Source organism: Papio anubis, chromosome 6, assembly GCF_008728515.1.
Source record: "Papio anubis isolate 15944 chromosome 6, Panubis1.0, whole genome shotgun sequence".
Classification (NCBI taxonomy): Eukaryota; Metazoa; Chordata; class Mammalia; order Primates; family Cercopithecidae; genus Papio; species Papio anubis.
This window is the reverse complement of record NC_044981.1, coordinates 88,437,236-88,453,745: the sequence shown is the minus strand read 5'-3', so window position 1 is coordinate 88,453,745 and position 16,510 is coordinate 88,437,236.

The following is a 16,510-nucleotide window of genomic DNA, read 5'->3' as shown; positions in this document are numbered from 1 at the left end:
GAATAATAGGCAAATGTCAGATGAGGTGCTATTGCTAGCTGTCATACTTGCAGTGCTGAAGCTCATGCTACACTGAACTGAAATTCAAAGATAATCTTGAAATCCTGGCCTGTCCCTGCCCAGTTCTCATATGCATATTAACAAAATGCTGCTCAAAGATGCAAGACATACGCCAACATTCTTCTTAAGTTTATACAGTGATAATTATATATCCTGGAACACTGAGGAAGATTCCAGAAATTATAAAATTATCTCTAAAATATTAGGTTTATAACTGGTACAAAAATACACTATCAAAAGCCATTCTTAAAATACAAAAGTTCCATAACTAAATAAAAGTTATATTTAAACATTTATGGTAATCATCAGTAACAAGGTTTTTGTTGATGCACTCATCTCCTACTTTTACCCTTTGTTGTATATTGTTAGCTGCAATGAAAAGTCAATGTCAATTTTAAAGAAAGCTACTGAAAGAAACACACAAATCAAAGAGATTACCTACATCTTAAATGCAAAAACTGTAACTACAGATAGTAAAATGATAAAGAAAACATGGTGACTGGCAACTTTTCAATCTGTGGAGCAGCATCCTCTTGGCCTTGTGTTGGTGTCCCTGCAGTATCCCACACAATCCTACCAGCTGTTCTTACTCTTCTGTCTAGTGCATCTCAGCATAGCTCAAAGAATATGGGCAGAAGAATAAAATATTTCAATAGGAATGCTTCTGAGAACCTCATTAGAGTTAAGTGCTGTAAGGGGGTGGATTTTTTTTTCAAGTTCAATGATGGAATATAATTAAATCTGTAATTAAAACAATAAAAGACCTCTTCTGACTGACCTTGAGGTTAAAATAAATGTAATTAATTGATCCAATTTAATTGGACCTATTGCACAAAGTTTAGTAAGTAGTGATGCACTAGCCAACTGTTTTGTAGATATGGAACAGTAGTAGGAATTTATAAATTTGATAATTTGGCACCAAAAACAAGTGAGGTGTTGTCTATTCTAAACCTCCATTAATGGCAAATAAAGCTCCATCGGATATAACCTGCACCTTGTATTTCATTATTTTAAATGTCCTAGTTATCTACTGCTGAACATTATTTTTATCTTCCTCTTGAAATTTAAATTAGATATATTTGTAGATTTTATATGTAACTAAAGAAGGTACAATATGTTTTTCTATGTCTGGTTAATCATAGATCTTACTTGAAGATGCTCAGAGGAAAAAAAAATGAGCAAATTTGTTTTAAGTAGAATGGTTTTAGGTAAGCAAAGGACAAACACTGTTCAAGTCTCACCATTTCACATAACTAAAACTAAATAAAATGAATGACTAGACAACAAACAATACGAAAACAAATAGAAAATGTTAAACTGCATATGCAGAGCATGTTGAAATAAATCATAGGATTTTTAAAACATCAGTTCATAGAAATGAAGCAAACAATTTAAGAACACCTTTAAAATGTAACATGAATTTGCAGATGCTTATTACACTGATAGCACAGACTCCACAGCAAATTACAACAGAAATTTCTGAGTTTAACTTGATATTCTTCTGTCAATTTGCTAGAAATATGCACTGTTTACATTAAAAAACAGACAGAATATGAGACTAAAATGTATTCCTTCCAGATGACAGACACCCATGCCTTTCTTCATTCCTGACATTTGCAGGAGTGTTTTCAGGGATCTACTGGGCTGGAGATCTGCATTATAATTATTTGTTTTCACTTAGATCCTAACCAGTTACACACTGAGCTCCACACGAATTCACCAGGACCCAGCTTAACAGGAACTACAGGAACATGACACTGCAAACAGTCACGCTTAGTTTTACCTGAGAAATGAATGTGGGTTAATGCTTGAGTTACTGCTATTATTGTGATGGCTCCTCTCATAATAAAGGAGTCCCTGTTCGGTTAGGTTTGTTGTGGAGCCAGCAGAACAAGGTGCAATTAAATCCCTTCTGCTCTGCTTACAAAGCAAGACCCGCAAACATTAAATACAATCCTTCATATTTTGAAGAGGAGTAAGTAATATTGTATAGAAATTTGTATAGAAAAGGCAGAGATGAATTACATAAAATCTTGAAAGTCAAGTAGGAGAAATTGAATTTAACAGGAGAGGCACCACAAAGCTATTGGCAATGTTGGCCAGAAAAAAAAAAGATATGGTGGAAATGAAGTTTAAGGCAATGGTGTCTGAAATACAGATTAAGTTAACTGCTGACTGTTTCTGGATCAGATCAATAGATTATATGCTCCTTGACTTATGATAGGGTTACGTCCCCATAAGCCTATTGTAAGTTGAAAATATTCTAAGTGGAAAGTGCATTTGATGCCAGCAACACAGCAGAGGGTCCCCAACTTAGTTTTTCCACTTCAGTATGGGTTATCAGGACATAGTCTCATCCTAAGTGGAGGAACTCCTTAGAATTTAGGATGAGGTTATGGCCTCCACTGAATGCAAATGGCTTTCACACCATTGTCAACTCCACAAATCACAAGTGAAACTATTCTAAATTGGAAACAGGCTGTACTTCCATGCTCACATTCTTTTGCTGTCCAGCTTCACATTCCCTCCCACGTTTCTTTTTCTTTCTTTTAACTGTTTGTTTTGTTTTGTTTTGTTTTCTTAGAAAGAATCTCAGTCTGTCGCCCAGGCTGGAGTACAGTGGTGCCATCTCGGCTCACTGCAACTTCCGCCTCCTTCACTCAAGCAATTCTATTTCCTCAACCTCCTGAGTAGCTGGGATTACAGGCATGTGCCACCACGCCCAGCTAATTTTTGTATTTTTAGTAGAGACAAGGTTTCACCATGTTGGCCAGGCTGCTCTCGAACTCCTGACCTCAGGTGATCCACCCGCCTCCGTCTCCCAAAGTGCTGGTATTACAGGCATGAGCCACCGTGCCAGGCCTCCCTCCCACATTTCTAAATGGGAGAAATCCCCCTCTCCAAGATATAACTCAGAAGTTATTTCCTGCAAGTCTTCACTGACGCTAGGGACCCAGAATTAATTCTCTTCGTCGCTTTGCTTACACTGCTGGTGCTACTATTATCCTACCTTGTTCTGTCAGATTATTTGTGTGCGTCTCTCCAACTAGATCAAGTGCTCTTGGAGGGCAGAAGCCAACTGGAAATCTTTGTTTCATGTCCTTAGGGACTTAGCAGTTTCTGGCACTCAGTAGACACTGTATAAATATTTTAGAATCCTTGAAGTGTAAATTAATTCAAATTGTTTTCTTCTTAAAAGGTAGCGAGAATCAGGTGCTCTGAAGGATGCACAAAGTGCAGGAAAGGTGGTGGGAAAATGGGTGTTGAGGGAGAAAACTAATTTCAGAGCATGGATGGATGCTTCTGTGATGGACTGGGGAAGCGGGAACGCCCCGAGGGACTGAGAGGAGGAACAGAGGTGTGAACCTGCGAGAGAAAGGAGGGTGGAATGAGCTGATTAGTAAACAAGACCAGGGTGTACCAAATAGCAGCATCTTCCAGATATTGAAAAAGAATAGGCGGCATCAACGGCTGCAAATAGCAAGGCCAGATCAAATAATCTGAAATCAAGTGGAGGAAATTGGACTTGATGAGAGAAACAAGGAAGGATTATTTACCAATATCTCATTTGATGAGGGAGACACATGGTAAGAATGTTTCTGAAGAAACAGTAATATGCAAAAGTATGTGAAATGTTATTTTGACCACTTTAAAATTTAGACAAGATGAAGACGAATATTTTTTTCTTCTTTTATAATGGAAAAAAAAAAAAAAGCCCTCATTCTACCTCATTCTATCTCCCAAACTCAAGATATTAGTAATTCTATAGTTAAGAAAAAATATAATGAAATAGAATGTTGTTGGTCAGCCTATAAGTCTGCTTAGCGTTTATATCATGAAAAAGTTAGCATGGGGTGGTGGGGTAACTGCAGAAGGTTTGAAGCCAGACTGTGTGGGATTTATCCTTATTACTACATTTGTAACACAGGGAAAATAACTTCATTTCTCCATATCCTTCCTCTTGTCTGTAAAATGGTCAAAAATACTACTTACTTTAAGAGTTGTTAAATTTGTTAATTGATATTCAGAAAGTATTTATAATAATATAGAGCGAGGAAGTACATGTTAAGTCTTATTATTGCTTTGGGTAATACTTTTGTCTGCATTTCTATCTCTTTAGAAAACATTTGTAAATTCATTGCTGTGAATTCTGAACAACTAATTCACAAATGAATTTTAGAATTTAAATTATGTTTTTGCTCCAAACTCTTCCTTATCTTTTACTCAGTTTTTGTTTTGTTTTGTTTTGTCTTTTAATCATCATTAATCTCATCTCTCAAATCAGTACACAGAGAGTCAAACTTCATTCATCTGGCCATAAACAATTGTTCCCCACATCCAGCTGATTTTGGCTCTTCAGTATCCCTCGAATCTATCACCATTCCACAGTCACTGACCTGAATTAAGTTTTCGTTATCTCTCACCTAGATTAATATCACATTTTCCAAACCTGTTTCTCTACCTCTATCTAATCCTTTTTACTTATGACCCTCTGAGTAAATTCTCTAACACTTACCATGCTATTGCCTAGCTTAAAAGACTTTGATGGCCCCTCACAAATCAGAGAGTCACGCCCAATTACGTAATATAGCATCAGGAATTGGGACCCTGCCCATGCATGATCTTCAACCATTCTCCTCTCTTACCCATGACTCTGCTGGACTGAACTACTGGTGTCTCCTGAAGCATAGATCTTTTACATTTCCTTGTAATTATGAGTTATCTAAGGGGGATAAGCAAATGTATTTTACTCTTTTTAGTATATACGGAGTCCAACACAGTTTCCAACACAGAATTAACAGCTAGGATGGTTTCTATTCCTATCCCCTAATGCAAGAATATGTAATTATCACTAAAACAATTCTTATATTTGGAACATTCTACTGAACAACAACAACCAAAAAATTAATTTGAGGAAAAACACAATTCCTACTCAATTTATAGTTGATTTCACCATGTTATTTTTCTTCACTTTCTCATATCTCCTTCAATGACTCGAATGTGCCTCTGGAAGGTATAAAACAAAACATTGTTTTGTTAATAAACATTACACTTTAGGTATAATAGAAAGTTGTAACTATTGCATGCTAATTTATATTTTCTTTCTTCTGAATATGTATTTTAAATTTTATCTTTCATTGCTATTGTTGGAGCAGTGTTGGGGAGATTTCTGCATGACTTTATTCTGCCATCTTGTCAAAAAGTTAGAAAACCCCTAATTTTCCATTACCAAATTATATAATATTTTACATTTTTTTCTCTGTCAATTATGTTGCCTCACAGATATGGAGTAGAATTTTTGTTCAACTCACATTTATATTCTAAAGCCTGGAACAGTGACTAGCACCTTATTGATTCCTAACAGATATGCATTGAATGATTGAAAGTCACATGATGCTCCAAGCCAGTGACTCTCTGATACTCTAGCAATAGATCCAAACCTAGTACAAGAAGACTATTCTCTAGAACTGAGACTTTTAGTCACTCTTGTCCTCCTGAAGTGTCTCTTTTCAATGATACAAAAGATTTCCAGATGCTGCACTGTGCCATTTTTCACTTATTCCTCATCTTCACTTGACATCATCATTCCAAAATACCAATACTAAGAGAATATGGCCACTGCTATAACATCTATATATTTCTTCTCCCTATCATTTTCTAAATAATAAAGCTAAATGTTTTATGTATTTTCCCAGCCTTGTAGCCAATTCTCTCATTTGGCAAAATGTCTATATGGCCTTAACACAATGCAATGTCATACTCATTGTCATACTCACTGTTTAGCTCATTCTCTTGAGTTTAATATTCTTAAAATGTACACCTCTGTGCTTTATCATTTATTCACTTATGTATGCTGAGTTAAATAAGCTCAACATGTGCTGCTATAATTCTCAGTCTACCCTGATTTTCTGCTCCCAAAGCAGCAGCAGACACTCCTATCTGCCATGTATTTGGAAAGATGGCCAAAGAGGTGTGCATCTACTGTCTTCATACATTCAGTGTGCTAATGATAAGAACCAAAATCTGTTCCTAGTACTTGCATTTATTGACATAATTTTAGTACCATTTAGGAGTAAATAGATCTTCATGTTTCCTACTTGCTTGTTTTTATAGAGTTAACTTTCCATTATATTATTGCAGAGTGTCTTTCTGCATGAGTTATGGCCATGGAGTTATTATAATGAATATTCAGGTTTGTATGCTTACTCAGCACAGTATATAGGCTGAATAAACACTGCCTTACTCATGGTAGATACATAATCAATGATTTTGACTGAATAAACAATTCTGTCGCTGCCTTTGAGACTAAAACATATAATACATTTCAAGTGCAACTGAAATAGAATCTTTCACTTATATAATACTGTCTCAGTTTTGACTATTAGTTATACTATCATCATGCATAAATTCATATAAATTTGATATGAAAGAAGAATCTTCACAATTAGCCTAAATCCAGTCAAGACAGAAAAAAAAAAAGTTAAAAGGTTTCAAAATTAGAAGACTTCAATAGTAGATGTGTTAGTCCTGGCTCAAACCATTTACTGATTCCTTGACATTGGGGGGAACCATTTAACTATAAAACTCAGTTTCTTTATCCATCAGATTGGAGATATCTGTCTTGACTTATTTTTCTCCAATGACTTTAAGAAAACTACATGAAATTAGACAATAGCACTTAAAATAATATAAAGCAAACTAAAAATAACATTATGATGATTTTATCTCCTTGGAAAAAAGGTATCTTTGCCAAATCCCTTCTTAAATGTTTCAGTTTAGCCTGATAAATCCCAGTATATGTGTGTAAGAAAATATATTGATGCTTTCTTATTTGTAATGATTTTGGTATATTTTCTTGGTATCTAGGATGGCATTTTCTAACTTACTTGTGGCTTCTCAACCTTCATGACTTGGATATTATGCAGTCCAAGAATTTCCCTCTAGCCATTGTTTTGCTTTTCCTTCAATGGCTTCCACTCAAGCACAGGCTCCGTGTTCAAGGTTTTTTTTTGTTTGTTTGTTTTTTTATTTTGTAGCTTCTAAATCTTCTAGAGATCTTGAAATATGTAATCTGCAAGGTCTCTTAATCCCATAAACACTAGAGTCATGTTCTCTATCCCCCAAACTTCATACCATTTATCTACCCTTACCGCCTACCTGGACTTTCTTGATCATGATGAATTCTGTGTGCTGGTCCCTAGGTTACAGGAGGTGGGTGTTACTCAGCACTTGTATAAGCTGCCTGGATATAACAACTGTATTTTTGCATGAATAAATGATGTTTGCTTATTCACTAATGCTCCAGGGTATAGTAAATTTTGATTCCTCTATTTTAATTTTGTTTATATGCATATCTAATTATGCTTGTTTGGTTTAGCACTGCACAGACATGTTAGGTAATGCTATTATCAATGGTTTGCTCATCTTGAAATATCAGCCATAGGACTAGAGCAGAACAACTAGAGTTGAAGCAACATGCCTGAGGTTTGGTCAATATTGTTTTTAGACTCCGTATAATTTTAGAGATTTCTAACTTGGATGTAAATAATCACATCAGATTCAACCATGGCAGTTCTGTTCTGACTCTTCTCTCCAGGTCTCAGATTATTTGAATCAGGTTAGGTGACTGACATTTTTGAGACTTTTTTTTTGTTACTCTGGATTTTCAAGAGGCTCAGTGCATTTAAAAGAAAATAGACTTTTTAATTTTAATGTATTTCAGACAAATAGGAAAGTGTATGCATATACATAAATATCAGTGCTTTGAAACTAACCATTTCAAAACTATTGCAACTGAATAAATAAGCACATAAAAACTATTGACATGAAAGAAATACATTTCAGAGTTATTAAACTCTTTGACTTGCTTGGTAGTTCCTCCATCTTTGACAATAAAGTTATAACTACTATTACGTGTAGATCCATATAATTTCTGATAATACATGGCATATTGTGTCTTGATTTGCATTTTGCTGTTTCCTAAAGAGCTTGCAATTCTGGTTCTTAAACCGCTTATCTTCATTTATCAAGTTATCAGAATCTTTTCTCAATTTAAATTTACAAAATCTGTTGACAAAAGTGAGAGTAGTCTTTGTTTTAATTTCAAAATTAGATGTCTAAAATTGTAGATGTGTTAGTCCTTGTTTTAATTGCAAAAGTAGATGTGTAAAATTGTTACCTTCGTGGGATTCCAAGATATGACACTTAAGTCTCTTCTGTTCTCAGTCAGATGGTGACAGTTTGAGCAAGCTAGACATTCACAAATACTTGAGCTTGGCTAGAGGAAAAGGTTAGTAGTGTTTGTCTGTAAAGAAGATGTGAAACTCTTTTGTTTCTGCTTTCAAATCCCAGTTCACCAATTACTGGTGGTGTGACCTTAGACTAGTTAATCACATTTTTGCCTCCTTTTCTCCTTTGTAAAATGAGAATGGTAAATAGTACCCATTTCGTAAGGTTGCTGATAGAAATAAACTAATTAACATATGTAAAGCTCTTAGAAGAGTGCCTGACTATAATTATTTTAATCATTAAGCTCTGTGACTAAAGATTCCTCAGTATTTGTAAGTTAAGAGGGCAGCAGCCTATCTAAGGACATGTTTCATTATAAACATTCAAATAGAATCACTGAGAGCAACTTAAATGTCAAGCATTTCACTAGGCCTCAGAGTCCTGTGATTATGGAGGAATAAATGAGAGAAAATGTAGGGAACCCAGAAAATAGCTTTTAGAGAACTTTTGAAAGAAGAAGGCTATATACCTGAATATGCAGATTTCCAGAGCAAAGCATGGATTCTAAGAAAAGGGAAGAAAGCCTGCTTATGTGTTATCTTAGTACACAGATATGAACTATGGATTTCTTAAATCTCCCCCTGCACGACTGCACATTTATTAGAGTAAGACACATTTTTCTTAAGTGAAAACTTGACCATTCAATAAATGTGACTTTGAGGCTACCTCTCTAACATTTTGAATCTGTATCATCACCAGCCAAATTGGGCTAAAGTACCTCTTCAAACTGCTGCTTTAAGAAGAAAAAAAATAGATATAGCACTCTCTCTACTAGTGTAACAAAATGTTGACTTCCCTCTCCTTGACCAAACCAAGGGATTGACAGGACACATGGAGGTATAGAGCACGCCTTTTCCTTGGTCTACCAGGATCTGTTTCCAAGGACAGAAATCCTCGCAACAAAGACAAGAGTAGTAGTGACTGTATCTTCACACTGTACGTGGAAACCCCAGCTAGTCTCTTCTGCCCAAGGAAGCTGAAATATTTTTCGGTCTATACCCACCCCAAATTGCCTCATTAGTAAGGAGCAGCCAGGCCATGATGCAGCCACTGTCCTTTATTATTAACACATCTAAGAAACAAAGCCTTCTGTTTCCACCAATGACCTCCAAGCCCAGAATATGATTTGAGTGTCAAATTTTTTAAGATTTAATTTTTAAAATTATCATCACTCAGAATTAACAGTAAGTTATTCTAAAACTTAGTTAACATTACAAATACACCAAATCTAAGTAGAAAAAAAGTAAAAAAACAGAAAAAGAGATAAGCCATTTAGTTGTTGAAGCAGGGGTAAAATTAGTAGAATAATAAAAAATGAGCTAAGAGTTGATGTAATGCACCCCCACAACACACATCTACAGCATATAAGTTCATTAAATGGGATGTGTGAACATATATGATGCCCTGGCATTTGTAATCATAATGTAGTTCAATATCTCAGATAGTGTGAATGATACAATAGTTTGTATCTCAAACTCGGTGTAATTTAATAATGAAGAAATACAAGCCAAAGAAAGAGCGATATCTAGTCACTATTTTTACAACTTAATTCATCCTTTTGCCCAAATGCCCTTTCCTTTCACTATCATGACCAATGAGGAACTAGTTTTTAAGAAAGCATACCAAGAGTCTGCCTGTCTAAAACTGCACAGGTTTACAAAGCCCATTTCTTTCCTGTTTTCTAAATAGCTACAGAGAGAATCATGAAAATTAGAGAAAAGCACAATCTTCCTCTACTTTATCTTCATATGCATTCCATATTGTGTCACTGGTAGGAAAAACAGTATCTTGCCTTCATGCATAGTTCAGCATATAAAAGATAACTATTTGAATAAGTAGGCAAAAAGCTTAAGCAATGAAAAGCAAGTCAAGAAAGTGTATATACCCCCCTCCTTATGTGAATGTTTTAAAATATGAGCCTGTAAACCTCTAGTTATTAAATAGATAACAGTCAGTCATTGAACTTACAATCCTAGACGAGTTAACGCACCAGGCAAAAATCCACATTTGAAATACTGTGAAAGCTTAAAAGTTGTCCTTCAACTTCTGTTAGCTGGACTTCTCTGTTTTATTGAGGGATTTGAAAATAAGTGTTTTCATGACTTCTATATTGTAAAATTCCAATTCCAATTATGATTTTCACCATATTCAGAAGTATTTTCAGTGATTTTTCAAGACTTTACTGCTGGGTATTTTCTAATTTCTTTCTTTCTCTTGGAGGGCAGTAGGTGAGGCTTGCTTAAAATAATTGTTTTTTTAAAACTTTTAGTGTCTTACCTATTTCTCAGATAAAGTCCCCACTAATTAACTTATAGGGATCTTAAAGAAAAAAAGAAAAATTGGCCTTTAAATAAACAAACATAATGACATAGCAAATAACTTAGTATTAAATAACCTAAGATCATCTCGAGAGAGGTACAATTTCCATCTTTACCTCACAAAATTTTGATGGCACTATGAAGAATCATTTGCAAATTTCTGATCGGTCTATACAAATAAATAGAAGCACAATTGGTCAAAGTTCCTATGAGAACTAGCACTTTCTCACACCATCAGCAGATTGGAAATCGTTTGTCAAAAACCTTGAGAGACCTTGGAAGTTAAAACAAGAAATAATTTTACTTCAAAGAATTCTAAGTAGAATAGTTTTCATATTTAGGTTTCAAAACAATGTTTCCATTTCTTAATAAAGTATAAACCAAATATTTTATATGACTATCAATGTACAGCCTACTTTTCCTAGGAGCAATCTAAACCTACTTATTCTAATTATCTTGCCTGTGCTATAAATACTAGCACTCCCCACCCTCTGTATTAGCCCTGATCACGTTGTTCGCAAAGTTTGAAATCTTACCAAATACTAGTAGCCTTTTAATTATTATTATTATTTCCAACTTTCCTTTGTTATTACTTCTTCAAAAGCTAGATATCATTGAAAGCAGTCAACCTCAAATGATTTCACCTAAATGTTTTCTTTAGTATAAAAATATTTAGTTTGTGAATTGATATTGTAAACAAGAAGAGAGAGCTGAGTCTAGAACTCAAATCCGCAAGCTAACACTTATGCTGATGAGTTCCAAATTTGAGGCACATTAGAATCAAATAAGGGTCTTCAAGAAATATACATGTCTTGCTACAACATTGATCATTTTGTTACAAGTGGTCTGTGGTACAACCTGCACATTAGGATTTTTTAAAATTCAAGTGATTTTATTGTGTAGCAAAGTTTGGAAGCTATTGGTTTGGACTATAGTTTACAGGCTTTAAGACAGAACTAAATAACACTCTTTCAGCTCTTTTCTCACTTAAAGAAAATTTTATAAATGATAATTCCTTGCAAATCTCTCTTCTACTCCCACTCCTCATAATCTCAGGAAAAATGAAGTAGTTGCCTCGGTCTCATATTTTTTATAAAACTTTAGATATGTCTACAATGAGGAAATGTTTGAGAAAGACTGTTCATCTTAATTATGTTATTCTTCCTTAGTCAAGAAATGGGAAGTTGAGATCATCCCTCTGGATCAACAGAGTTATGTTTATCATTGACATAAAATTGTTTTTGGGTAACCTAAATATATTCTTAGGGTTTGTAAAAGATTCATGTGGTTCACTTTATGCTGTGTAGAATAATACTAAAGGCTAAGACTTTTTTTTCTTTTCCAAATGGTATTATTTCAGAATTCTAAGTGATTCTATATGAGCACAACAATGTAACTCCTTAATAGTACTCATGATTTTACTTCTTCATGGAAAGTATTTTTGACTATATAGCTTCAGCGAGACTTATAAATAAATGGTGATTTTCTAACATATAATAATAACACTTTGTAGCATCTTTACAAGACAAAATATTTTTAAAAAGTTTATAAAGTTCAATTTTTATGGACAGTAGTGAGGTAAATAAATATGTTTAGGTCAATTTTACATGGGCTAAAAATGAAATAAAAGGTAGTTATTTCCAGAGATTTCATAGTACTGAAATTGCTTTTTTATAACATTCTAACATCTTAAATATTAGATGCTTTACATATATAATGCTAGATGTTTAAATGGTAGAATTATTCCTTGGATATATATAATCAATATTGTAGGCTTAATTTATTGAACATATCAGGTGCTTTAGATCTTATCTGATTTTCTTCATTTAACGAGTAATAACTAAACATTATTTTCAAATATATTTAAACATGCAATAGTAAAAATAATAACTGTTAATTTGTGTTAATAATAATACTGTTATTGATAAACATAAACAGAATTACAACTTTTTGCCAGGAATATGCTAAATCTGGTATGTGAATTATTTCAATTATGTGCTCTAAAACTAAATAAGGTGAAGATTTTTGTTAACCCAATGTATAGATGTGGAAATAGAATTAGAGAAGGTAAACGATTTGCCCAGATTACACAGACAATAAACTGGCATCCAGGTTTCAAACCAAGGTAGATCATTTCCAGAATCCATGTTTAATATATTGTAATGAAACTAACACTAGACCATGAGTGGGTATGTAACATTTAAATATCTTGAAGAAAAGTTTTAAAACTTGTATTGGCCACTCTTTATTGGCCAGTGAGATCTGTTATCCAGATATTTAGGAACGTGAATGCATATTGATTTTATTTTATTGTTAACCAAATACTAGGTGTCACCATATACAGTGTTACTTTTTATATAATTTGGGATGACAACTGACAAAACCCAAAATATTTTTAGAATAGACCCGTAAACATTTTTCAGACTGAATACTCTATTGGAGTTAACTATCTGGATATGAATTAGGGAAGCTTTCTTTCTTAAAAATAATCTGAGCTTGTGCATTAAATAGAAGGGGAATATTCATTGCCCATTTGCAGTATAAACTTCATATCCCTTCTTTACCCTCTTATTATCTGAAAATCACACTAGTATTAGGGGCCAGGCTCTTTAACACATCAAACTCAAATGGCATAACCCATACCGCTTCCTTTGAAGGACATTCTTTAAATAATTAACCCAAGCAGCCTTGAGGGTTTTCTAGTAACTATATTGACAAGGTGATATGTGCTCTGATGTGTTAAGGCAATGCCTAAAACTCAGCAGTTCCTCTTGTAAATTATTGTCATTTCATAATTGCAGACAGAAATTGCATAATTTTTAGATACAATGTCTAATAAGCTAATTGTCTATAAATTCTAAGAGTTACCCTTTAAAAACAATACACTACTTTTTGGTACAGATTGAAAAGCTGTATCAGGGCTGATCACAGCACTTTGGGAGGCTGAGGTGGGAGAACCGTTTGAGGCCATAAGTTCAAGACCAGCCTGGGCAACATAGCAAGACCCTGTATCTACGAAAAAATTTAAAAATTAGTCAAGCATGGTTGAGCACACCAGTAGTCTCATCTAGTTGGAAAGCTGAAATGAGAGCCCAGGAGCTCGAGATTGTAGTGAGCCATGATTGTGCCACTGCACTCCAGCCTGGGTGACAGAGGGAAACACTGTATCAAAAAAACTGAAAAGAAAAGAAATCTATATCAGAACTATTGGTGAACATGAACTGAATTACAGGAATAAGAACTATCTCACTATCTCCAATCCTGAGAGGATGCTGGGATAGTTAAGGGTGCAAAAATTACAAACATACACAAACAAATCCATACAAGGATTAGAAACACAAGGGTTATATAGTCTTTTGATGAGAAAATAAAGAAATATATAAAGCTAATAGCTAAACTTAGATGGATATTTACTGATGACATTATTACATCATAGCCATCTGTAGAGGAATTAACTGCTAGATTCAATATATACCTTCTTTTTGTTTATCATGATAACTCTGTGAGGCCGACATTCTCAGTCCACAGATGAGAAAGCCATGTTCTAGAGTGGTTAAGTAACATATCCAAGGTCACACATCCTTGGTGGCCATATTTGACTCTGAAACACCACACTCTTACCTGCATACCACATTAACTAAATTGTTTGCTTAGTTCTGCCTTCCTGATTCTAAATGTTCTCTCTTCTAAGCAGGAGAGAAATAGAAGTATATATTCCTAGAATCTTCTCATAAAGCTTCCCAGAACCATAAAATGTGAATATCTTACATCATCCATTAAAGAGCTAAAAATATAAAATGTGTAGATTAAGAAATACTTGTATTCAATATGATTTTTATTTCAGCTTTTTCTACTGGCAGGTTTAATTTTTTAAAATAGCTACCAATCAAAAAACAAGGGATGTTATTAGTATAATGCAGTTCTCCAAATTAAAAAACAAATAGTTTTAAGATATCAAAAGAAATACATCAGCAAAATTTAATAGACAATATTTTAAAATTTAGAATTGTGAAGAGTCAATTAAAAAAAAACTATCTTCTCAGTGTGTGCTATAAAAATCTTCTAAATCTAGTTTTCAGGTGCTGGGAGCCATGACACTTTATGCTGTTTAGAAAAAAAGAGCATAAATGGCATAAAATATGAGGAAAACTTGCATGTAACTTAAAAAAAAAATGTTGGAGAGTAGAAAAGACTATAGCAATTTTGCAGTCTTGAATTACACACACCTAAAATTCATTTTATTAGTGTCCTAAAGCTGCACTGTAACACCTGGGTGTGTAATGATTCAAGCCCTCAGTCCTCAAGAAACACATGGTCCTGAAGCTGTGGCTCCACCTCCCTATTTCCACCCTGCAGGCTTGTCACACCTCTAAGCTCTAACTGATAGTCTTTAAAGAAATTGATTACCTAATTCCTGACTTTAGTGAATAATTTAAGGAATTGCTTAGGGGCAAAATGAATAAATAACACTAACAAAAGAGACTTTGTTTTTAATCTTATCTCAGTACCCAAATCACCAATGTGGTAACCTCTGAGGCTAGTTTCCTCATCTGTCAAGTGAAGATCTTGATTTCAAATTCTAGTGGCCATCACAATCACCGGAAGGGCTCGTTAAAGCACAGACCGCTAGACTCCACACCCAGAGCTTCTGCTTCACTGGGTTTGAGGCTGGGTGGAGGAAGTTATATGTCTAACAAGCCCCCAAGTGATGCTATGTTGCTGGTAGGGACTACACTTTGAGAACCACTAAATTAGATGATCTCTACGTTTGCTAATATATCTAACATTCCAATATTTTCTGCTTGAAGATTTCAAAATATTTCCCCAATTTTTCCTCCAGCAATATGTCTAATAACTGACATTTTTACATTTGTATTGTGCAAATAATAGTATCAACATATCACATTCACAAAGTCTAAAAACCCTAATAGAGAAGCTTCAGTCTTTTCCAACACCTTGTTAGAAGAATGAAACCAATACCTACCCTATTTTTTTTGTGTCTAATGTCCTTGTTATTAACATTAACAGAAATGCAGACTGAGAAATTAAATAACTTCCTCAAAAACTTAGCAGTGAAAAAACCCCAAGTTTAACTTAAGTTCTTTTTTCCAGGGTCACAAAATTATGCTTTAGTTCCATCTTGCTTTAGAGATGTGTCTGATATTATATCTTCTACTGAGGAAGGATTTTGAAATTATTTTGGTATCGCTCTATGCTCTAGACATGAATAGATTCAAATCTGAATCAACACAACAATCTCAGGGTGCAATTTTTCTGGGTAATAGTGTGAACACAATGATACCAACAGTCAGAATAATTATTATCACAGTACAGCATAGTAGTGTGAATGTGTATCTGATGTGTCAGCTTTGATATGAATTCTGGGTATACATATCGGTTCCATAATGCTTTTTTTTTTTCCTTTCAAACAGACAAGTTCAACAAGAGCTCTTTAGCAGTCATGAGGCTGGGACAAGGTTATATAGTTGCCTGATATCTCAGGCACTCTCCTGTCACCCAGCTCTTACTGCTATACTTAGCAAGTAATTGTCAGCAAAGAGCCAGAGGAGGAATCCAAGGGCAGACTTACATATGAGAGGGTTATTCTCTCATAACAGCTATGGGACTCAGTTTGCTGTGGTCAGTTTCCTCATGGCAGATTCAAATTTATCTTTCCACACATACAGAATATGAAAATATTACATCCCTTTTCCCCGCTTTTATAATTAATCCATACCAACTATCAGTGCCTGAATTCAGACCATGTCTTCCTTATATGGGGAACAAAAACACTTTCTCATCAGGGTAAGAGTGTTTTTTTTGTTTTTGTTTCTGTTTTTTGT